Source organism: Chelonia mydas, chromosome 1, assembly GCF_015237465.2.
Source record: "Chelonia mydas isolate rCheMyd1 chromosome 1, rCheMyd1.pri.v2, whole genome shotgun sequence".
In the NCBI taxonomy this organism is placed as follows: Eukaryota; Metazoa; Chordata; order Testudines; family Cheloniidae; genus Chelonia; species Chelonia mydas.
Genome location: NC_057849.1, coordinates 146,769,255 through 146,793,487, shown reverse-complemented (window position 1 = coordinate 146,793,487; position 24,233 = coordinate 146,769,255). Strand labels below are relative to the sequence as shown.

General features: G+C 39.7%; 1 protein-coding gene and 1 long non-coding RNA gene across 7 annotated transcripts in view; both read left to right on the top strand.

The window, feature by feature from the left end:
• Positions 1-24,233, top strand: part of DMD (dystrophin) — a 1,912,888-nt gene that overhangs the window by 5,574 nt on the left and 1,883,081 nt on the right. The gene's annotated exons all lie outside the window — the stretch shown is intronic.
• Positions 2,839-11,275, top strand: LOC122464047. The gene is made up of 3 exons (XR_006287891.1): positions 2,839-2,999; positions 9,030-9,031; positions 11,264-11,275. It is a non-coding gene; the product is annotated as an uncharacterized LOC122464047 (long non-coding RNA).

Here is a 24,233-nt window from a genome sequence, read left to right as displayed (position 1 = left end):
TTTCTTTTATTAGGACACCACGGATCAAACCCAGCTAATTGGAGCTGGTGAGGGGCCACACTGAAAAGACCAAAGGTTCAAATGTGTATCACAATTATCCATTTTTTTAAGCGCTCCCTCAGATGACATCATCTCTCTGCATAGGATTAAACCCACTCATTCACTGGAACTAAATGCCAGATCTCATATTTCTTACCTTCATGGAAAGTGCCCTGAAGTTCCTCCTACTATCTTGCCACAAGTGGCAGAATACCACAGAGCTAGGGTTAGGGCAGGATGGTCTCAGTTGTCCACCTGAACCCATATTGCCATCTTTATTACAAATAGCTAAAATGAAGTAATCCAGAAAGAGAGTTGGAGACAGAGCTTGGGGATTTTCTGAGAAAGACACTGATTCCAGCTTCTTCTGTTGTTGTTGTTGTGCTGATGTAATTTTAAATGAAAACTGTACTGAAACATGAGACTCCTAGTTTACAAAGAATACTGTACTTGAATCAGAGATTAGTAGGCTTGCAGCTTTCTGCTCCACCATTCCTCTTGTGGGAGGAAGTCCAAGGTCTGGCTATCCTATTGTTATAGCTTCAAGGCACAGGCATTTGAAAAGCCTTTCTGCTGGGTATATTGAGTATTTGAGTGTTGCCTGCATTGTAGAATAAGAGGTCCAGAATAAAGATCAGATGAGCCCCAGCAGAGGGGGTTCCAGAGGTGCAATCAAGGAATGGCGATAAGAGTGATTGAGAAGCAGACTTGAGTAAGGTTTTAGGAAGTGTTATTGTGTTCCATTGATGAGTTGTAAGGGAAGCCTTTCTGGAAAGATGGGATAATGGCAGATTGTAGGGTCCATGCTTGGACCTTCCTTATCTTTTTCCCTTATGCGCTATGCTTCTCTGCAATAGAGTAAGAATGTGTGTGGGATGGTATTTGTTTACAGAAATTAAAGCAGTGTCCTTATATGGACTGCAGTTTCTTTAGTTCTTATCTTCTGAGTAGATCTTTATCTTTAAAAATCAGGAGAGGAGAAGGAATAGTGGGCTCTTGGTGGTGTCCATTAGAATCATCGACTTTCTCAGTTTGATATTTAACATTACAATATGCAGTTCTTTACAAGGTGTTCCTTTCATGTACAGATCCCCAAAAATGCTATGTAGAGCAGCAACAGTGCAACCAGCATGGTGACTAGCTTGATGTTGTATAAACGCAGGAGCCTGAATGGGCAGGGTGATACTTTGGTTTTGTCTAGTGCTTATAAGTTTGCCTATATCATCTTTTCTGTGACTAGTCACAGGTAGGGGGAAAAAAAGGAAATATAAAAGGTAAAAAAACAACAAAACCATGGTAAAAAATCAACAATGCCCCTTGAAGTGTGTGTTCAGTCTTTCTTTGTCTCTCTGATGCTTTGCATGTAGAATTCCTTGTATGGTGTCAACTTCTACTCCCGATCACTTCCATCCATCTGTTTTTATGATACTCAAAAGCCACACTAAATAAAACCATTACAGACTTTCCTGTTAGGGCTGTCAATTAATCATAGTTAATGCAAGCGATTAACGCAAAACAAATGTTGCTAGATTTAAAAAAATAGTTGTGATTAATCACAGTTTTAATTGCACTGTTAAACAATAATAGAATATCAATTCAAATGTATTATAAATATTTTGGATTTTTTTTTACATTTTAAAATATCTTGATTTCAATCACAACACAGAATATAAAGTACCCAGTGCTCACTTTATATTATTTTTGATTAAAAATATTTAAACTGTAAAAATAAATAAAAGAAATAGTGCTTTTCAATTCATCTCATACAAGTACTTCAGTGCAATTTATTTATCGTGAAAGCGCAACTTTCCGGTGAAGGATTATTATTTTTTGTTACATAACTTCACTCAAAAACAAAAAAATCTAAAACTTTAGAGCCTACAAGCCCACTCAGGCCTACTTCTTGTTCAGCCAGTTGCTAAGACAAACAAGCTTGTTTACATTTAAGGGAGATAATGCTGCCCGCTTCTTATTTACAGTGTCGCTTGTAAGTGAAAACCGGCGTTTGCATGACTCTGTTGTAGTTGGTGTTGCAAGGTACTTATGTGCCAGATATGCTAAACATTAATATGCCCCTTCATACTTTGACCACCATTCCAGAGGACATGCTTCTATGCTGATAACGGGTTCTGCTTGATAACGATCCAATGCAGTGCAGACAGACACACCTTCAAAAGCACAATCTATCAGTGCCAACAGGTAGTGATTTCGAAAAATGGCAAAATCTAGAACCACTACTTGACCCGGGCAGGTTTGTGACTGAATTCCTTGGGGGAGAATTATATGTTTCCTGCTCTGTGGTTTTTACCTGTATTCTGCCTTATATTTCGTGTTTTGGCAGTCTTCACTGATGTCCCAGTATACATTGTTCAATTTAAGAACATTTTCACTGCAGATTAGACAAAATGCAAAGAAGGTACAAATATGAGCTTTCTAAAGATAGCTACAGTATTCGACCCAAGGTTTACAAATCTGAAGTGCCTTCCCAAATCTGAGAGGGCCGAGGTGTGAAACATTGTCAGATGTCTTAAAAGAGCAACACTCTGATGCGGAAACTACAGAACCCGAACCACCATCACCAAAAAAAAAAACAAACTCAACCTTCTGTTGGTGGCATCTGACTCAAATGATGAAAAGTTAAGTGCATCGGTCTGCACTGCTTTGGATTGTTATCAAGCAGAACCTGTCATCAGCATGGAAGCATGTCCTCTGGAAGGTTGGTTGAAGCATGAAGGGCATATGAATGTTTAGAATATCTGAGCTGGTCTTCACTAGAGGAAGATTGACACTCCTGCAATCGATGCAGCAGGGATTGATTTAGTAGATCTAGTGAAGGCCCGCTAAATTGAAGGTAGAGCACTCCCCGGTCAACCCTGGTACTCCAGCTGTCCGAGAAGAGTAAGGGAAGTTGACCAGAGAGCGTCTCCCGTCGACACAGCACAGTGAAGACACCGGCGTAAGTCGACCTAAGCTATGTCGACTCCAGTTACATTATTCACTTTGGTCAACTTACCCCTGTAGTGAAGACAAGCCCACCGGCACATAAATACCTTGCATCACTGGTATAATAATTCTATATTTGTAAGTTGCACTTTCAGGATAAAGAGATTGCACTACAATACTTGTATGAGGTGAATTGAAAAAAGCAATTTTTTTTGTTTTTTAAAGTGCAAATATTATAATAAAAATAATAATAAGATGGGAGAAATGTACACCTTTTATTCTGTGTTGTAATTGAAATCAATATATTTTAAAATGTAGAAAAATATCCAAAAATATTTATAATAAAATTAAATTGTTATTCTATTATTTAACAGTGGCATTAAAACTGTCATTAATCATGACTATTTTTTTAATCTCACGATTAATTGCAGTTTTTAAAAATCATTTGACAGGCCTATTTCCTGTAGACTTTTTTCTAATGAACAGAAGTAATTATATACTGCCATTATGCAGCTCATATGTATTATTGGAACAAATAACACAAACAAAGATACAAAGAAAAGATTCATCATCTCTCTGTCTTTTTTTAGGAAAGCCATTTGTATATTTCCATAATACACTTCCATTTAATACATGTTTATTTTCTCTTTTTACAAAGTGCTACTGACAAGGAAACTCCTCTGTAATTTGATATTGATGGCTGCAAATGGAATTTAATAAATCTTCCACAATTACAAACTTTGCTGCTCAAATGATAAAGTGGAATAGTATTGTTCATCCATTTGGTCTTGTCAGCACTACAGACTTTATAGGCAGGTCACTGGCTGCTTTTAATTCACTACTGGTCTCATATGAGGAAAGGATTACAAAGCACTAAAAAAAAACCCAAAACAATCTGATGTCGTAAATAGTGATTGCAAGCCCCAAACTGTGACTGCATGAAGTTTGCCAGCATAGTGGAAAAGGTGGAAGACATTACATATGCAGGTATATTGTGCAAAATTTTACATTGTTTGAACTCTTCCCAGTAATTGTGGGCAGGATCCTTTAAGGATGAATAACCTGGGAACTGTTGGGTGATCTTTGGTCAAATAGTTTTGGATCATTGAAGCAGCCAGTGATTCCGGAAAAATGTATGAGTTATTGAAGGTTTTTTGTCTTTAAAGTGTTTGCTGTTCAATATTGTATATATTGCTCTGAAGCATGCCTGAGCCTGGGACTAATAGTGAAATTATTGACTTCTCTTCTTTCGCTTTTCATTGGTCTTGTTTTTGAGAAACAGAGGACTATTTTTATTTACTACCTGAATCAACCTGGACACTTGAGGAAATATTTTAAAAATAGATAAGAAAACTAATCGCACAGGATTTCAGCCAGCTTAATCCTGTGATGAAGTCCTTGTGTGGAACTTTAAATATGTTTCCCTCAGTAGGTTAAGAGCAAAAAGCATGTTACAGATGTCAGTAAATCTCAGTAACTAATTATGTTTACTCTCAGGTTTTGTTGTGTTTCAAAACCCGCAGGAATAATGAGGGATTAGATCAGTGGCCAGTGCTGACACACAGCATGTAGTTAGGATCAGACACATATTAAGGTCATTAATAGCAAGAGACATAATTTGTCTAATGGCTTAGGGATATGACTGGGAAGTGGGAGTCTGAGGTTCTATTAACAGCCCTTCCGCTCACTTGCTGTGTGACCGTAAGGAAAACACAACTAGAGCTGTGCAAGTTCATCCAAAGCAAAAATGTTTTGGTTTTATCAACAAAATCAAAGCAAACACATTGTTTAGCGCTTGGGAATTTTAACTGCTTTTTAAAAAATAAAAACCCAAGGATATTTGGAAATGCTGTTCAGGGAGGAGGAGGTGCTGTTGCGGCCCCACCCTCTTATACTTGATAGCCCCATGGTGAGAATACTCAGCTGGGACATAGGTGACCAAGATTAAAGTCCCCACTCTGCCTGATTCAGAGCAGAGATTTGAATTTGGGCCTCCTACATTTGCAGGTGAGTGCCCTAACCACTGGGCATATTCAGCGGTATGTTTCTCTCCAGCTCTCCGACGAAAGCTGTTTCACATTGTATAATGTGAGATAGACTCTGTAACCCATTGGTTAGAGCACTTCCCGTCGGAGATGGGGCACTTGAGTTCAAGTCCCTGCTCTACTGAATAGTTAATTATTTATACAAAGTGGAACAGCTTCAATGTCGCCAAAATGGGATGAAGAGTTAAGTTAGGCAATGAAGGTAATGCAACAATGGAGAAAGAGCACATTGCTCCATAAGTATAAATTAGGGCTATATTTGTGGATATGAGCAATGTGTGCAAATGAGTTTTTAAGCAGGCCTTATTAAAACTGGCATTAATTATAGCATTTTGAGTGAGCTGGTGAAACCACCGAGTAAGCAATAGCATGATCAGCTGTGGTGGGGCGGATGTATCAAAAATTCTTATCAATCTTTCTAAAACTTAGTAACAAAAAGCTTGTTATTATTTTATTATTATTATTTAATGTAATTATTTTATTGTATGACAAAAATATGTATGGTAACATACAAAACATGAAGAAAAATTATTTCCTTACACGCTGCAGCTATATATAATTAATATTGAATATCTGGTTTATAGACTCAAAAATTAAGCTGAGAACCCAGGCCTTGAATGAAGCTGGAATTTACAGAAAATAGAAATGAGTTTTCTTTTTTTGTTACATGATATTCACTAAAGCACAAACGTGACTTCACGTTTTCTGATTTAATGTTGCCTTTCTTGCTTTTTCATGACACTTAACTCAGATTTTTGTGAGTTAAGTTACTACTTATTTTATCGACAAAATTAATACCCACAATCTTAGCTTTTCTATGGCTGAAAAAGGTTGTCAAGTACAGTGTTTGACTGTTCAGATTATGGAGTCAGATTTACTGAGGATGGGGACAGCTAACTCAGATGTGCCATTGGTCCAGGCAGATTACAGGATTGAGCAGATCAGCAAGTAGTAATAAGAAAGGATCATGAGATATGTTAGGCCATTGTGGATGTTTTTGAGTCGATTCACAAATCTTTGTGTTTTCCCTAATAGGTAGCCAAAGCAAGAATAAACTACTCTGCGTGTAACCTTAAGAAAGTCACTTACCTTCCCTGTGCTTTTTTCCCTATCTGTAAAATGGAAATTATGATCTCACGGGGTATAACATCCACGGGGGTATTGTAACATCTCACGGGGTATTGTCTTTGAGGTGCCCAGAGGGAAGATGCAGAGTGTTGTATTTGTTGCCATTTCTGGGTGAGCACCCTTCACATTCTGTACTGTTACTGAAAGCAGAATACTGAGAGAGAGATTATTTGGGAAAGGTAAGAGTGTCATATTATGGGACCAATTAACAAGACTGCTGGTTCATGCCTTATGATGGTATCTGCCAGCTCAGGATGTATTGTTGGTTCAGTCAGGAGGAAACTATCTCAGAACAGCTTGTTGTTATAATTTGGATAAGAGGAGATCTCACTTTTATCAGGAAGCATTTCATAGTGCAGGTTTGTGGATTAACACCTTGACTTAGGGATTGTATAAACATGCAAGGTGCAATAAGGCTGTTGAGGAGAGATGAATCAATGCTGACATTGGCTATGTTAATACATTCACTGGGATTTTGTGTTGGGCTCAACACTGTGGGGCTTCGAGTTTTTTTCCATTAAGCAATGTGAGTACTGTTGAAAAGCGGTGTATTGACATATATCGGGTCTGGGCTGGAGCAGCTGGAACTTGAGAATCTGTTGTAACCAGCTTCCTCTTTGCTACCCAGCTCTCTTCTGTGCTGGAATCTCTGTATATCCACAACATGGGCAGCAGCTCTGCAAAGTTTATCCCCACCACCTTTGGCTTTCTTCTGGAGAGACCATTTTAAGGAAAGAATGGATGAAGCTCATTCCCTGTGCTCATTCAACTTTCTGAGGAGACTGTAAATAAGGGAGCTAAATGTGAAGGCAGTGTTTGAGATAGGACTACCTGTCTTCTAGAAACTGAACTGAGAGACCACCATTTTATTCCAAGGAGGCTACTGAAGAGCTGCCAGGTGATAGTAACTGAATCACTCTTATGAGACTTCAGAAAATTTGGAGGTTTGGTTCAGGTAAACCTCTTACAGTTCAGATGCATGTCCAAGGTTTGTTGGAACTGCTGGAATTTATTGCCACCTTCTCTATAGTGATTCTGGGCTCCTTAACTGGAATTGGGCCTTAGCTCCTCAACTTTCTTAGGTCTTGTTTATGCTCCCATGTTAAATCAACCTAAATTACGCTAATCCAGCTACATGAATAACGTAACTGGAGTCGACGTAGCTTAGGTCGATTTATCCCAGTGTCATCACTGTGTTGCATCGACAGGAGATGGTCTCCCATCGATTTACCTTACTTCTATTCCAGTGGAGTACCGCAGTCAACCGGAGAGTGTTCTGCAGTTTTAGCGGGTCTTCACCCCCACTGTATCGATCACAGAAGTGTCGATCTCCGGCAAGGCCTAAGGCCTCTTTACACAGGGAAATCAAAAGATCAAGCAGCTACTCTGAATGGAGGGAGCATGTGGATTTCCCCAAACAGCAAAGCCCAGCACATCTGCTAACCTCTCTCCTTTCACTGGTGAATTCATATTCATTGCAATTTGGGTGGTGACAGACAGACTGACTTTAATCTCTCAATAAATCATATTTAATATAGTCAAATTAATGCTGAGAGGAATTATAGGAATTAAATGAGCCTTTCACTTTACATTCAGGTGCAAGACAAACAGGGAGATGAATTGATGTTAACACCTCCAACAGGAAAGTTAACATGCAGACGCATGATGGTTAGGCTATAGCAAAGAGCAGACTGATCTGGGAGGGATGGGGAATGCTTATTTTGAAGCAAGCAGTGAAAGTGGGACAGACCTGCATGAATCATGTACATACACTACCAAAGGAACTTACATGGAAAAACAGAAAACTCAGTGTTTGTTTATCCAAAGCACTGAATATAATTCTGAATGGCTTTGGGAAGACATACAGTACACATGACATGAGAGGGAGACTGAAAAACTTCCCTCTGGGGAAACTCATTCATAGAGATACCAGAAATTACAATGGATTGGAGGCGATAAATGAGATGACATGAGGGGAAAAGGGAAATGGTGACTCCGTAAAATTTGTTGGCTGCCACCCATGAGCCCTCTCATGGCCAGGGGTGCCTCTGCGCTGTCCTGCTCTTTATACTCTCTCTTCCAGGCCCTTTTACTCAGACTCCACACACTTCCTGGGGTCTGGGTTTATTGTGCTAGACTAAACTCGAAAGTAAAATTTAAAATCCCAAAATCAAATCCATCCATTTTGCCCTCTAGTTGGGTCACTCCCAGGCCTCTTCTGCCTGTAGTTTCAGTCCTTTATCCCGGGACTCTTTTCTGGAGCCTGTTCATGCTAATTAGTTCATCTGCTTGGGCATCCCACCCCACAGTAGCTTTCAGCTGCTTTTTATAGGGGACTCACCCAATCCCTGTTGAGTGTGTCTCATTATGTAATCAGGGTTGGTTAGCCCCAGGCTTTTCTGCCTATAGGGCAATCCACCCTGTTATACTCTGAAACTGGAGGCAGTGGGTCAGATCCTCTCCCTCTGTTGCAGCTACGGTGAGTCACTGATGCAGCACAAGGTGGCCAGAATCTAGCCCTAAGAGGCCAGATGAAAATTTCTCCAGCATGAGGGAGCTCTCAACTGGCATAAAACCAGCATATCTGGTTCATACATCAGCTGTCATCCCCATCGTAGCATCAGGGGCATAAAGAAGTGTCTTAGGAGCAGGATGCTTAAGCTTAACTGGCATATGGTCTCCTGGGCATCACAGACAGCTGGTGTAAATTAGAGCAGCTCATAAAACTACTCTAATATACCTCAGGTCTGGGCTGGAGCAGCTGAAACTTGATAATCTGCACTGTAACCAGCTCCCTCTCTACTACTCGGCCCTCTTCTGGTCAAAGAAGATCTTGGTGCAGGAAGGAATTTAGGCCAGGCTGTCCAGTCAAAGTGGTAGAGGAAAAAAAGAGATAAGTAGGAAAGAAAGGTCACACTAGTTTGGAATGCAAAATATGGTTTAATCCTGGACACATCACTTGTACCTGTATAGATGAGTACTTGCAGCGTTTCAGAGTGGATACCTTATGCAGACTATTTCTTTTGTTTTAATTGGATTTTCTCTATTCTTAATACAACTTGTTTTTAATTACACTGCTTGAGATACTAATCATTGTGATACCTTCCTGCATCAAAGCGCATTCTGGCTTCTTGTGACAGGCTGTTAGGGAGGAAACAATACCGATCTGGGAGTTCTTGTGTCTATTACCCTCACATGAGAAGGGAGAGAAGATGTGCCATTCAGGAGTTGGTTGATTGGTTTATTTTAGTTGCGGTCAGTAGGGGAGCAGTGAAATCTGGCTGACTATGAGGAATGATAGGAATAGGAGACTGAAGACCCCAAGAGTGTATTATGCGCCCTATGGCAAGTGAGATTTGGATTTAGTGACAGTTTTCACGCAGCGGGGAATTTTGAAGAGATTTTGGGCATTGTATTTTGCTTTCAGGAAGATAGTATAAGTGTATTGGGGAAGTGAGCATGGAGGTTGCATTGAGGAGAGGGCCTGAAGCCTGCCTGCTTTCTGCCTGCCCAGTGCTGGTATTAAAACTTTTCACTGGGATTATTAGAATGCCGATGGTGTTGTTTTAATTGCTGGGACATTGTGAGGGCAAGGGGAAACATACCCAAACCACAAGCTCTCTAGAGTCGTGTACCTCTGAGGAAACAAATAGGATAGGGTTGTGAGTCCTTGTTCTTTAGTATTAATTATCATGCTTTGGACTTGTACAGCAGCCTAAGGATGAATTTGGCCCTCAAACAGTAACCTGTGAGGTAGTTTTCAAATGGCTCAGTACGGGGATGAAAAGGTCACACAGAAAGATCAAGTGGCGAAATCAAGAGTGGAATCTTGAGACTTCTAGTTGCCCTTTCTAACCAATAGGAAGCATTCCCTCCACCTGCAAAGGAAGCAAGGGGAATGGTAATCTGTGGGGGTTGCCAGAATTGTGCGTAACTGTGTTACCCCTCTCAGCCTCAGCATGTGAAAGTTCTGCTACTGCTAAACTGCAAGACAACTCCCTGACACACCAGCTTGTCTGCCTTGTGAGCAATCTCTTCTGGACTCTGTCCATCCAAACCTTGCCTTGCTGGTAACAAACAGTGAACCCCATCTCCTGAGTTCCCTGGAGATGTCTCCATGCAGTGTCCAGCCCCCACAGTGAACACTCACAAGTTATTAAATTTGCTGCTCCATTAAAGAGACGATAAACTGCAGCTCATTAATTTAACTGGGATTTAACAAATACTCTCATTTCAGTCATAGCATTGAATTGGTTTACAACAAAACAAATTTATTTAACAAAAGGACATAGGTTAAAGTGATACCAAGTATAAGGAATAAAAATAGAAAGGCTTACAAATAAACAAAAGTAAAAATGCGCTTTTAAGACAAATTTAAATTCAGCAATTTACAATCATTGCCTAAACAAGTTTCTCACCTAAACTCAGTTCCCAGGGATTTCAATCCCCTTGGTTGAAAGATCCAATGTTCTGTGATTTCCAGAGCTCTGGCCACTTGCATTCCCCAAGTGACCGCTCCAAAATGGCTCTCCATTTCTGCTTATATCTCCCAAAGTTACACGAGGCAGGAAGGCTTCCTGCTGTTCTTCCCTTCCTGTTGACTTCCTATCCCCCTGTTGATTCATATGTAAAGGGACTTCTATTGCTTTGATTCCTTGCTGATTAATTTGTTTGAGACTAGTAGATAGCTACCTTCCCTCCTGTTTAGGAGAAAATCTGTTTTTACCTGTGTTTGGTCCCAGATTTTAAAGCATATAACTAGTGATTATCCATAATTCCTAGTTAGTGTTAATGCATAATTTCACAGTGCTATTAATCATGAGCATGCTATAGGCTTTCATAAAAAAAACCTTATTTGATGTACTTTTATACTACAGTAATATTGTATACAATCAGCTGATCTTCTGCTGGGATGTAGATGCTTTATTCTCTTCCCAAAGTTCTTTGACCCTACTTCAAGAGGCAGGAAGGATTCCTAGGGGCAGTCTCCGTCCCCTGTCTACATTATGTATTCATCTTTGCCCACTTGCTCTCCTAATGGTTTTGTTTACCTTGCATGTAAGTGTGCTTTCTTTGTCTTTGGTCACACATTGGCTACTTTACCTCAGAGACACACTTAAGCAGGTGGAACTACATTCCTGTCTGGAACAGGTGTGGTTTAGGCACTGCTTCCCGAATACATTTGCAACACATATCGATAAAGTCCTTTGTGGGTTTACCATACATACATCCCACAAGAATATTAATGATCAGTGAATTATTAGTTTTCCAGTGATATACTACATGCCACCTTTTGGATAAATATCATGACACGAGGTGCTGACACAGAGTAGTGAATCACCGATGGGCCTCTGTGTTACAGAAGATCCTTGAATTGGTTAGTGAAGAAACTGGGTTCATGTCTTAATCAGTTTCTCTGGGAGGCTAGTTCAAGGATATTTATGGAAACTGGCACTAATTTCTCTCCTTACAGCTGAAAGCATTAAATTACACACACACACACACACACACACACACACCCCCATGCTGGAATGAAATGCTAATCTTCACTGCAGTCATGTGCTTTCAGATGAGATCTGTGGTATCTCTTTGTGCGCTCTGAGATGGCATTTAGCACATGTAAGTTATTTATCTTGCTGATTAGGTTGTGAGTGCCCCACAGTGGCCCTGTATCTTGCAGTAAAGTAATAGGGTGGTCTGCAGGCTCATTACTGTAGGCAGAGTGTAAAAGCTATGTGAGAGGTTGTGAGAAAACCTGACTGCATCAGTGCAGGGCAAGCTGGTTTGTCTGTAAGGGAGCACACATTTAATTACTAGGATTTAGGAATTTCCATTGGATAGGAACGTTCTTTGAAATTTTTAATCTTTTTTTTTTTTGTTTGTTTTTTTGGACACTGTACTGTTTACCAGGCATTGGCTGTTCAGCAGTTTAGTCACTATTGTCTAGGTAAAATAGAACTTTTAATCTTTTTTTGGCTGGTGTTAGGTTTCCTGCAGTGAAGGGCTCCATCACATTTCTAATGGTTGGGGGAGGAGGACTGTACTTAAAATTGATCTATTTGTATTTGTTATGTAATCATTGCTTGAAGGAAGTTGAGTTTCTGAAACATTAAATTATAGAAGTGAAAGAATACAAGTGGAAATTTGGTTTAAGGAACACACCAAAGGGGTCCATTTCTATGAATGTTGAGAAAATGATCTCTTTCTTTTTTGTATACATTTTAAATGATTCTTAGCTTGCTGTTCTCATGGTGGATGCATTCGGCTCAAAGCAAGAAAATAACAATTCAGGCCCTCAAGGAGCAGGCCCCTTGTAATCCTATTTACCGCCTATTTAATAGCACAGGTCTGAAGCTGAATATTATAGCAAATGTTGTTAACCTTAGGGAGCAACTAGCATGACAGTTCTCAAGCTTATACCCTTGGGAGAGCAGGTGGGACAAAAGGGGGAGGAAAGAGAAAAATCTTGAATAAAATATTTGCTAGAATGAGTTGGTCCCTTATTCACCTTATTCACCTGTTCAATTATTCTGTTCAGTGTTTCTGAGCACTGATAGAGTCTCTTCCTGAAGAACAGCTTTAGGGGGCTCTGTCCTTTTAATGTACAGAAACTGTAATGCATGGAAGAGGGAATTGGGCAATAGCGTGGCGGCAAATTGTTCACAAATAGGGGAGATGCTGAAACACAGTGATGTGCATGTACATGATAACTGAATGATGCACTGGTGATCCTACAGCGGGTTCTATTGGGTGGACCCTATCAGGAGCCCAGTTGAGTCAGTGGTGTCTGCTCATGAAGTGCTTCTTTTAGTATCTGGGTCTAAAAGAGATTGAGGTGTAGAGTTGAGAAACAGGTTGATTCGCAAATTAGCATCTATGGATGGGATTATTTTAAAAAAGGGCTACAACACATGGTGAAATTTGGGGCCCCGCCATGCATTTACATGAGATACTGGTAAATCCTTAATTTAAAAGAAAATGATTGCAGGAGAGAGAGAGAGCATAATATCCAGATAGCATTTATAAGCAGGACAGATGAGTTACACGTTTCTCTGGAAGCATGTCTGTTACATAGCACTAGCCAATGTTATTCCTAGGCATGGACCAAATATCCAACACCACGGGACTCAATTGTCTCTGTAATGGGGTGGTAGCGAGTTGCTTTGTTAGTACTTGCTCTTTCCAGAACAGATTTATGACCTTCTGCTGTGCTGGCTCACCATGAACCCCCTCTACCCGGAAAGATAAATAATCTTTCCAGACTACTGGTAACAAGCATAGAGATTCTGCCTCTGAGTATGCTTCTCTGGACACTCTACAACTGTGCCAACCATTCTGAGTAACCTCATGTTAGCATCCAAATCCTCCTTGAACAAACAGACTACATGGATAACAGTTGGCTGAAAGCAAGAGGCGTTCCAATAACTGATTTTTCAGTTTGCTGGCAGTTCTGAAAAATTAAAAAAAATGTTTGAGTCAAGCTATCATTTTGTTTGACCTGACATGAAATGTTTTTTTTTCAATGCCAAGGGAGCTTTTTTACACTTTATTTTTTGAATAAAATTGGAGGAAAGTTTGAAATGAAAAGCTATTTTGCACTGAAATGTTTAATTTTGAAATGTCAAAAAGAAGAGCTTTGACTTCAGATTTTTTGTCTGCTGAAAAAAGTTCTGCAAATTTGACATGAACTTGTGAAATGTTTCGGTCAACCCTAATCTGCATTTTTCACAAAACATTCTGCCCACCTCTACTTGAGACCCTTCCCTGCCCTTTCCCTGTACTCCACCCCGTATGTCTCGCAAACTACAAAACTTGCAGGTGGCCCGAAACCTAAAGGAAACAAAAATACAGATGAATATGAGTTATGGTTGGAAGGACAAATTCACCAAATTTACCTGTTTTTTTGGATAGTTACTTTCATGTGAGAGGGAATGAGAATAATAAGGGAGGGGAAAAGAGGGTGTATTTATTGATAAAATGTTGACAAAATAAATCATACAACTCAAACAATTAACTATTTCACATTTTGAATTATTCAGGGTTTTTTTATGAGCTCCAAAATAGCTCTTTTCAAGTATTCAGCTCCTCTCTCCACTGAATTTGAAGCTCTGCTTGGACCCCCAAGGCCTGGCAAACTTGGAGAGCTTTCCCCTTACAGGTTACAGGGTTATAAATTAACTGTGGCCGCTCAAGAAAAAGACATACGCATAGCTGTGGGCAGCTCAATTAAAACCTCTGCTCAGTGTGAAAATGTTCGGTGCAGAAGGAGTGGAATAGAAAATAATACTGAAAAGAGAATAATGTCATTATAAAAATCAATAGTATGCCAGTACCTGGAATAGAATGTTCATTTTTGCTCACCTTATCTCAAAGAGGCTATAGAAGGGGCATAGAAATGGAAAATGGAAATAATTAGAGTCTTGGAAAATTTCCAGCTGAAGCTAGATTGAGAAGAATGGTATAGAGAAGGCAAATGTGGAGTTCCTATTTATCTTTTTTTGATTAATAAAAGAACAATGAGACACTGAATAAAATTGAAAAGCAATATATTAAAAACTGGTCAAAGAAAAAACATTATTTACACAATGTATAATTAACCAGTGGAACTCACTGCCACTAGATATTATTGGGATCAAGAAAGGATATAAAGAAGTATTTGACATTTTTGTAGATAATGAGCACATCCACAATTACAAATTATAGGGAGAAAATGGAAGGGATTTTATGAACCCTTGTGCTTCAAGACACAGGCGAACCTCAAACTGAAGGTGGTTAGGAAGAAACTTCCCCGGAGAGCTAGTTATTTCATAACGTTTTTAACCATTTCTCCATCCCGTTACTGAAGGGAGGCTTCCATTCACAATACTGGCTGTCAGCTTGACAGCAATTAACGAAGTTAAAAAATGAACAATTCCCTTGCTTAACTTTGCTAATACTTTAGCCAAAAGGGGAGATGGCAGGGCTCATAAAATATTTTCACATAAAACTTAACATTATATGTATGTTCATTTATTGTAATATTTTGGCATTCAGTTTTTTTACTCAATATCAAAAAATCTAATACACTCTGTCTCCCTGTCTTTGTTCATCTTTTTTTCTTTTTTCTGTTCCCTCCACTCTTCTCTCTCTTTTTTTTTTGTAGACTCTGTTGTGCTTTCTTTTTTCCCATCTGTTTTCTTCATTGTTTCTTTCGCTTTCATCTGATTTCACTTCCTCTTTCCCCCCTTCCTTATCTGTGTCATGTTTCCACCCTTTCTTGGGGTGTGCAGCTGGCATTCCGATTCAGGGTGACCGGTCAGACCTGTGTGAAATAACTGGGTAGCTTTTTTCCAAAGCTGCAAGGCAAAGTGTTTTGGCTGCTGCAGCTCTCAAAGAAAGGCTGGAATGACATAGGTATCTTAGGCATCACAGCAGTCTATTTTGCATGCTGCTGTCATCCTGTCTGAAGTTGAGCAAGATTAGATTCAAGCAGTGCAAAAAAACACAGGGCAGGTACATTGCTGCCACTTTGAACTGTATGGATCACATTGACTCTCCCTGTCTGATATTGTTAAGCTGCAGAATATGTGGTGGATGTGAATTACATGCCCTTGATTTTTTTTAAATCATTCAACAGCTTTGGGAATGTTTTCTGTTATGTTACATTGCCCAGTGTCTACTTGTCTACCCACCTTGTTATTGATCACCTTGTAGTGGATGACTTATTTTTTACTTACCATGCATATATTTGGCCTTCCTTTCATTGGCTATTATTGCCTCTTTCTTTTCAAGTACCTTCTCCACCTCATCATCAGGCTTCCCAGCAGCTGTTGCCATCATAGTTAGAATTACTACTTTTTGTAGCATCCTCCAACAAAGTTAAGTTCATTGTACTGTGTGATTTGCCCCTGCAAGGTTCCTTTCAGCTTTTCTTTATACTCATATATATGTTTTCACACACAAAAGCATTTGTTTGATTGCGTGGGGGATTTTTTTGAAGGCTTCTGCAGAGGTAAAAAGATTCCTCTTGTAAACTTTCTGCTTGCCTGTGCACTTTAATTTATTTCCACATTTGGAGGACATCTCCTCTTCTTCCTCAGCTCAGATGTTTCCAGTACAGCTGGGAAAGTGGTGGGTAATTGTGGCATATTTTCTCAGCTTACTCTGTCATTGTTTATGCTAATGATGATTGTGGCTCTGTGTTTCCATTTAAGTTTGGCATATTGCCACTCTTGCAGCGGAAGCCAAAGGTGACTTCATGCCATTCCATTTTTTTCCCTTTCCAATGAAATAACTCTTGCATATTATGCTGCAGGTGGGTTAATGACAACTCTGTCCTTCTCCCCTTCCCCCTGAGGAGGAATGTGAATGAAAGACCATGTTCTGTGGGCAGAAGGGAATACTCAGTTTATTTTTGGCAACATTTATTGAAAAACACAGATCCCTCTTCTCCCCCTTCGTAATTTCAAATTCATTCATTTTCCTCTCTGAAAAGTTTCAGGAAGCTTGGATAGATTGGGTACACCAATACAATGTGGCTTTGAGTAATGTGATTTTGGAAGGTTTTGGAAATTCTGAGAGAGGGAAATCCAAGACGGTAGGACAAACACACACACACACCCCTCCTTCTAAACAATCATAATCATACTCAGCAGAAGCAGTGGGGGGCTTTCCATCCAGAGGTCTTAGTAGGGTTTACAAACATGAATACATTTAGTCTTAAATCATCCCTGTCAGGTAGATAAGTTGTCATTCTCATTTTACAGGTGGGAAAACGGAGGTGTACAGAGTGGTTAAAGGGACATAATGGTCACACAAGAAATTTATAGTGGAACCAGGAACTGACTCCGTCATGTCCTTTAATTAAAAAAAAAAAAAAAAATCCTTGTTAGGGAGAAAAAATAAGTTTGGGAGCTACTCTCACTTAGTTGTTATGTCCACTTCATATTTGTTTGTTGGTTTGTGAGTAAAAAGTAGAGTCAGGTTAAACTGGGTTCTGAGAGATCTAGTGGCTGGAGGGAAGGCAGAGCCCTCTACCACCTCCACGGAATGACAAAGACCTGAGTTTGTTCTATGATTGTGACCTGTGTGAATGATGGACCTCCTCTCTCTTAGTTTCTTACTCTGACACCTGGGATCACTTGGGACAATCAAGCATGTAATCCTAGATACTTCCATCTCCTGTATATCTGGGAGGTGGGGGTCAGGGCATTCTCATAGTGGGCCCCTTGATTCCTGGATTTGACCCCCTTTTCTCCTTCTGCAAACAGAGCCTTTTAGCCCTCAGGTGTAGTTGAGGCCTTGCTGTATCTGGCCACCCAGGCTCCCGCTGAGTTGGATTACGAAGGGGTTGGTTTAGCTACAGAACAGTATTTTGTGTGCATTCCCTAATACCGTTTGGCTGTTTTTCTGTAAATGCATTTAGAGGCTTGTAATAGGCACATCCTGCAAATAACATAAATACATATATAAATGCAGAGGTCACCCATAAACACCTGACAGTTTTGCCCTGGATAAGGCTACCCTCAGGCCTGCTAATAGCAATTCTGGGCTCCAGGGCAGAATTGTGAATGGGCTGAGCTGCTGGGCGCTGCCGGCTGCACTGCTGGGCACGCTCTTCTGGCACGGCCAGGGCTTCCACGTGCCCAACCAGCTGCCTTTGCTGCCGCTGGTACCACCTGCATGCCTCTAGGAGCCCTGCAGCCTGCCTGGGTGATTTAAAAGAGTTCAGGGCTCCGGGCCACTGCCCCTGCTAGCTGAGCAATTGGATACCTGGGCCCCTAGGCAATTGCTCCGTTTGCCCTCCCCCCGTCGGTGGGCCTGGCTACCCCAATATTCACAGTACTCTTCACTCTTTTCCCACTGGGGATACTGTAACTACTGAGGCAACTTTATCTAATCAACTAAGATCATTTGCAAGTTGTAAGGGTTACAGCTCTAGATAAAGATGAACAGAACCACCTCCAAACCAAAGCTGCTGAGCTTTCCAAAACTCTATTGTGAAGCACAATCTCAAGTGCAACATATTTTTAATCCTTGCTTGCTGACATTCAGCTAGACACAAGAAGTGCTTCTTTATGCTCAGTTTCACCAAAAAATGGCGGCATTCTAAACTGCAGGAACAGAATTCAAAGTGTTTATGACAGTCATGATAATTATGGAACACAAGATTAACCTAGCTAGGGAAGATAAATGTCTAGGTATTCACTGCAGTGATAAACTGAGTTTGGAATGCAGCTTGACAGAGTTGCTGATGAAATTTGATTTTTTAGCTATTCGTAGCTCACAACAGGCCACTGTAATATTTGTTGAATCTGAATGAACAAAATTCTCCTGTTGTCTTTGTATCATTGGTGGTGGTGGTAGGTTTTTTTTTATATATATATATATATATAAGAAAAGTCTGTGGTTTGAATAGTGAACAGGGCAAAAGTCGTGGACATAAAAGAAGGGAAGGACTGGAGCTGTGACGTGGATTCAATTTTGTGTCTATTATAGGGTGACCAGATGTCCCGATTTTATAAGGACAGTCCCGATTTTTGGGTCTTTTTCTTATATAGGCTCCTATTACCCCCCATCCGCTGTCCTGATTTTTCACATTTGCTGACTAGTCACCCTAGTCTATTATCTGATGCTTCCACAAAGTCCAGATGTCTGGTTAGGGTTGGTCTGTCTATCTAATCAAGTTGCATGCATGTGGCTTTGTATTGCAAGTAACACGATTTCCTTTTTTAGTGCAAGTAATTAGATCTCTGTTGTGATATATTGTCAGATTTTCTTCATATCAAAACTGACCTTCGTAAATCCAGACTAATATAAATCTTAACGTTTTCTTTTAAAAAGTTCCTTTTCCCCCAAAACATGGAGGTGGGAGGGGAAATCTCGGAACCCCTGAAAAAAATAAATCTTTGAATAAACATTCACTAGTTAGGGCCTTTGTGTCACAGCACTCTGTTCTCTAATAGCCTTCTTTATACACCTAGAACTTAACAATTTACTAATGAAATTGATTCACCTGCTTAACATAATGTCCCTCCAGCACAAATCCCCCAAATGGACAGTCGCTGATGTATTTTGAAAATAAATCCTGGAATCTTTGGTTCTTGTGATTAAAATGCAGCCACTAGCATTTGTATTGATCCATTTCTGATGTATTTTGTTCTATAGTGCACTCTCTTTTTCTGAGCTAAGAGGTGGAAAGCAGTCTTGCAGTTAAAGCAGAGGGATGGGAGTCAGGAAATCTGTGTTTTGTTCTCTAGCTCTGCCACACACTTGCAGTGCAATTTATAGAGTTTAAGGACAGAAGGGACCATTACATAATTTAGTCTGATATCCTGAATATCACAGGCCATTACATTTCACCCAGTTGCCATGTGTTGAGCCCAGTGACTTGTGTTTGTCAAAACCATTTCTTCCAGAAAGGCATCCAGTCTTGATTTGAAGGCAAGAAGAAATGGAAAATCCACCAATTCCCTTGGTAGTTTGTTGCAGTGCTTAATCACTCTCACAGTTTTTAAAAAAATGTGCCTAATTTCTAATTTGAGTTTCTCTGGCTTCAACTTCCAGCCAGTGATTCTTGTTATGGCTTTCTCTGATAGATTGAAGAGCCTTTTAGTATCCAGTCAGGGCCAGATTAAGATCTTTAGAGGCCCTAAGCACTGAAAAGATTATGGTTTCCCCCCATATGTAATTCAAAATAAAAACAATATTATACCGTAAAATAAAATTTTATTTTTCGAAATGACACACAACTTACATGTATGCTGAAATTAAAATAGCTTCTTTCTAGATTTTCTGATTGCAAAATTCTGGATAAGTTCAGAAAAGCTGACTCGACAAAGCATGTCCGCTTTCATACACGATAGGGAAAGTGAATCAAGTCTGTCCTGACGCACTGTTGTTCTCTGAGGGTTTTTTATTCTTTTCAGCTGAGAAAAAGAGCTTTTTGCGGAGCAGTTAGTAATCATCAATGTTAGAAAAATATGTAGTGCGATCTCTACATTTGGAAATACACATTGTATTCCATCTTTCCATATTGTGTCATGAAGATCAATGTGACTGAATTTCATTTTTCCTGTTTCATTAAACTTTGCACGCATATAACAGTAGAACTGCCATACTTCTCCACAGAGACTCATGCTCAAGTCAACAGGGTATGAGTCAACTTACTTTTGGAAACCTTGTGAATATTGTTTGTCCGATAAGTCCATATCATTTAGAAAAGGAAATCTACTTGATACTTCTTTGTACACTTCACCTCTCCTCTTCAGATGAGCTTCAAGTGTATCAATTATAGCGTAGTAAGTAGATACACGAAATTTGTCTTTAGGATTCAATGCCGTTTCTGTTGCACTGCTTTCATTTGCTTGTTTTTTCCTGATTCGCTTGCGGGACTGGGCTTCTGTGTAGTTAGTATCAGGCAAGATATCTTTGGATATCTCTTCAAATCTTTCAAAATCATTCTTCAAAGTGTGTAAGTGGTCTGCTAATGATTGACAGAAGTCTGCACATGTTTTCAAATCCAGTTCTTTTTCTTTGAGAGCTTGACTTGTGTGGTAAAATTTCATTCCACACAGTCAACATGAATACAAACTCTAGTTCTTGCATCTTGTTTGCAATGTTTTCTGCCTCTTGTATAGTTTCTCCCTTTTGTGATTGGTCTTCAGCTATACTTTCTAATGCATCCATAATCTTTGAGTAGGACTCCAGAATTGCACTTGTTGCCACTGCATATGCCTCCCAGCGAGTATTAGAAGGAGATTTCAACACACGATCATGGCCCAAATATGTTTTAAGAACTGCCCATTGGTGTGTTGAGGAAGAAAAAACTTACTGCCACTGGACAACAATCAACAGCACTGAGGCCAACAAGATTGAGAGAGTGTGCAGCGCATGGTATGAATATGGCATATTTGTTCTGTTCTAAAAGCTTCTTCTGCATTCCTTGATAACGCCCTGACATCTTGGCAGTGTTGTCATAAGATTGTCCTCTGCACTTTGAGAAATCTGTTTTGCAAACTTGGCACAGATAATGCAGTACTTGATTTGCCATTTCTTCACCAGTGTGGCTTTTCAAATTGAGGAATGTTATAAATTGTTCAACTGGTTTTCCATCTGTGGGAGACACATATCATAGTACAATACTCAATTGATCAATATGTGAAAGATCAGGTGTAGAGTCGACAGATAAACTGAAGTACCCAGCAGTACTTATTTCATCCACAATAGCTGAATGAACTTTGTCACTCATTAGACCAATGAGTTCATCACATATTGTCTTGGATAAGTATGATGGGTTACCTTTGCCAGGATTCCCATATTTTGAGATATGGCCTGCTAAAAATGGGTCAAACTGAGCCAAAAGCTCCAACAATCCCAAGAAATTTCCATTCTGCAATGATCCAAATGTGTCATTTGATCCCCGGAAAGGCAGACCACATTCAGCTAATGTTTGAATAACAGCTATAACACCCTGCAAGTCATGTTGCCAGTATTCACGCTCCCCTTTAAGTTGTTCTTCCAATTTTTGTGTCAATCCAAAGCCCTGTCTTCGATTTAAATATGTCAACATTCAATCTCTGTGAGTAGTGCTATTTTCATGTTGTTCAATTAAAACAGTATTCCACCAGTCACTAAATCCATCTGCAGCAAACCGGGATGTTGAAGGTTTATATGCAAAAAGTTTGCAAACAAAACAGGACACAGACCCTGTTGATGGTGAATACAGTAGCCATTCTCGAGTGTATTTCTCACTATTTGCTTTCATGCCGAAAAATATTTTTTGTGGACAATATCTTGTTTGTTTGCCATTGGTAAAAGTCCGATGTGATTTCCCAAATGGGCCAGTCTGGTATTGACAGTCATTTGGTCCACGATCTATCCAGTAAGCTACATCATCAGTACTGAAATCAACCCACATACCAGGATCTTTTCTCCTATTATTTACAGCATGAGCAGGTTCAGTCTCTGACACATACACACCTTCTAGAACAATGTCTGTTTTACCACCAGGAGTAGGATGATCAGTTACAGTCTCTGACACATCCACATATTCTGGAATGGTGTTTGCTTCACCAGTAGAAGAAGGGTCAGTCTCTGAAACACCTAGAGGTTTTAGAACGATGTCTGTGCTACTGAGAGAAGATGTTGCTTCTGATGGATTCGCTTTGAAAAATGATGTCAGCTTTGGAAAATTTTGGAAAATTTCGCTGTTTTTTGTTTCTTTTCTTCTGCCAGTTTACGTTTCTGTGCTCCACTCAGTTGGTTACGTTTCGTCCTGCCCCTTATCTCAGTTATTTGAACTTAAAAAAACCAAACAAATTACTCAACGTACACTATTTTTATGTGTGTGTATATATATATATATATATATATATATATAGATATATATATATATATATATATATATATAATATATGTATATAAGAAAGAGAAAAATTGAATCAAGTAGTATAACTCAGAAGAATATATCAATAATAAAACATAAATTTATTGCAATACATAACAGTATCTGATTTCCTCGCATTATTTCGATCTACGTTAGTAGGATGCCCCCCTGGTTTAGGTGGGGATAAGTAATAAAAAGAGAACAGAAAAATGGGGGAAGAATGTGTAGTGGAGTGTAAGGAAGTCTAACAAAGTTCTGATTTTTCCCATGATGACTACTTCAATGCTTTTTTTGAAATATCAAATATCAATTTTTTTCAAAAAAAAATCTCATTTTTTTTGGTGCTCCCTGCTTTGCTGGTGCCCTAAACACATGCTTAGTCTGCCTACTGGGTAATCCGGCCCTGTACCCAGTATTTCTCTCCACGAAGGTATTTATGCACTGACTTCAAATCACTGCTCAGTCTTCTTTTTTGATACACTAAACAGATAAGCTCTTTAAATCTCTCACTGTAAGGCATTTTCTCCATCCCTCACATCGTTTTGTGGCTCTTTGCTGCACCCTCTCAAATCTTTCAACATGCTTTTTAAAATGTGTAGAATTGGTCTCCTCCATCAATTTCATACTCTTCTACAGCATTGCTCATGTTGAGTTGCTTGGCCGCTGTGTTCCCTAATTCCTTTCCAGAATCACTGCTTTGCAGGATACAGTCCTCCATTCTTTAATGTGTCCCGGCTTCCTTGTTCCTAGATGTATAACTTTGCATTTGGCTGTCTTAAAACACATGTTGTTTGAATGGGCCCAGTTTACCAAGCAATCCAGATCTCTGTGCATCACTGTTCTGTTCTCATCAATATTTTCCACTCCGCCAATCTTTGTGTCACCTGCAAATTTTATAAGCAGCATTTTATATTTAATTCTGGATCACTGATGAAAATGTTGAATAGCCTGAGGCTTAATACCAGTCCTTGCAGAACTCCATATCCCTCACTGGATGATGGTTCACCGCTGAGAACTACTTTTTGACATCTGTCAGTTAGACAGCTCTTAATCCATTTAACAGGTATTTATTGATTTGTATAGTGCTAATTTTTTTAATTAGAATGTTGTGCACTACTAAATAAAATGCCTTACAAAAGTCTGTTCTGTCTGTGCAGTTACTTTTATCAACCAAACTTGTAATCTCATCAGAGAATGAAATCAGGGTGCTTGACAAGACCTATTTTCCATAAAAATATGTTGACTGATGTGCTGGTTCAGAGGTGAGCTGCACCGGTGATCTTCCCATAGGTGCTCTTTCCACGTGACAGGCCTCTACCTGCCCTTCTCCCAGAGTGGAGCTCTGAGGCTCACCCCACTTTAGACTTGATCACCAAGCTTCAAAACTGTAGTCCCTTCGTCCTGGCATGGGTACAGGCCGAGCAATGTCATAGAATGTCTTGCAGTCCCTCACAAGGGCACACACCCTCAGTGGACAGATACATCTCTTTCCAGGTGGAACTCCGTGGTTCTACCACTCTTAGCCTGGATCTCGGAGTGGCAGATCCCATTTCCAGTCATCTTAACTTGGAAGGCCCAACTGTAATTGGTACCTGCAAGACACTTCCCTCTGGGAGCCTGTGACCAGTGGCTGATTAATGTGATTCAAAACAGCTCCTTCCAATAAACTTATTGTCTATGTGCCCAAAGGTATATGGCAAGCAGGGAAAAGA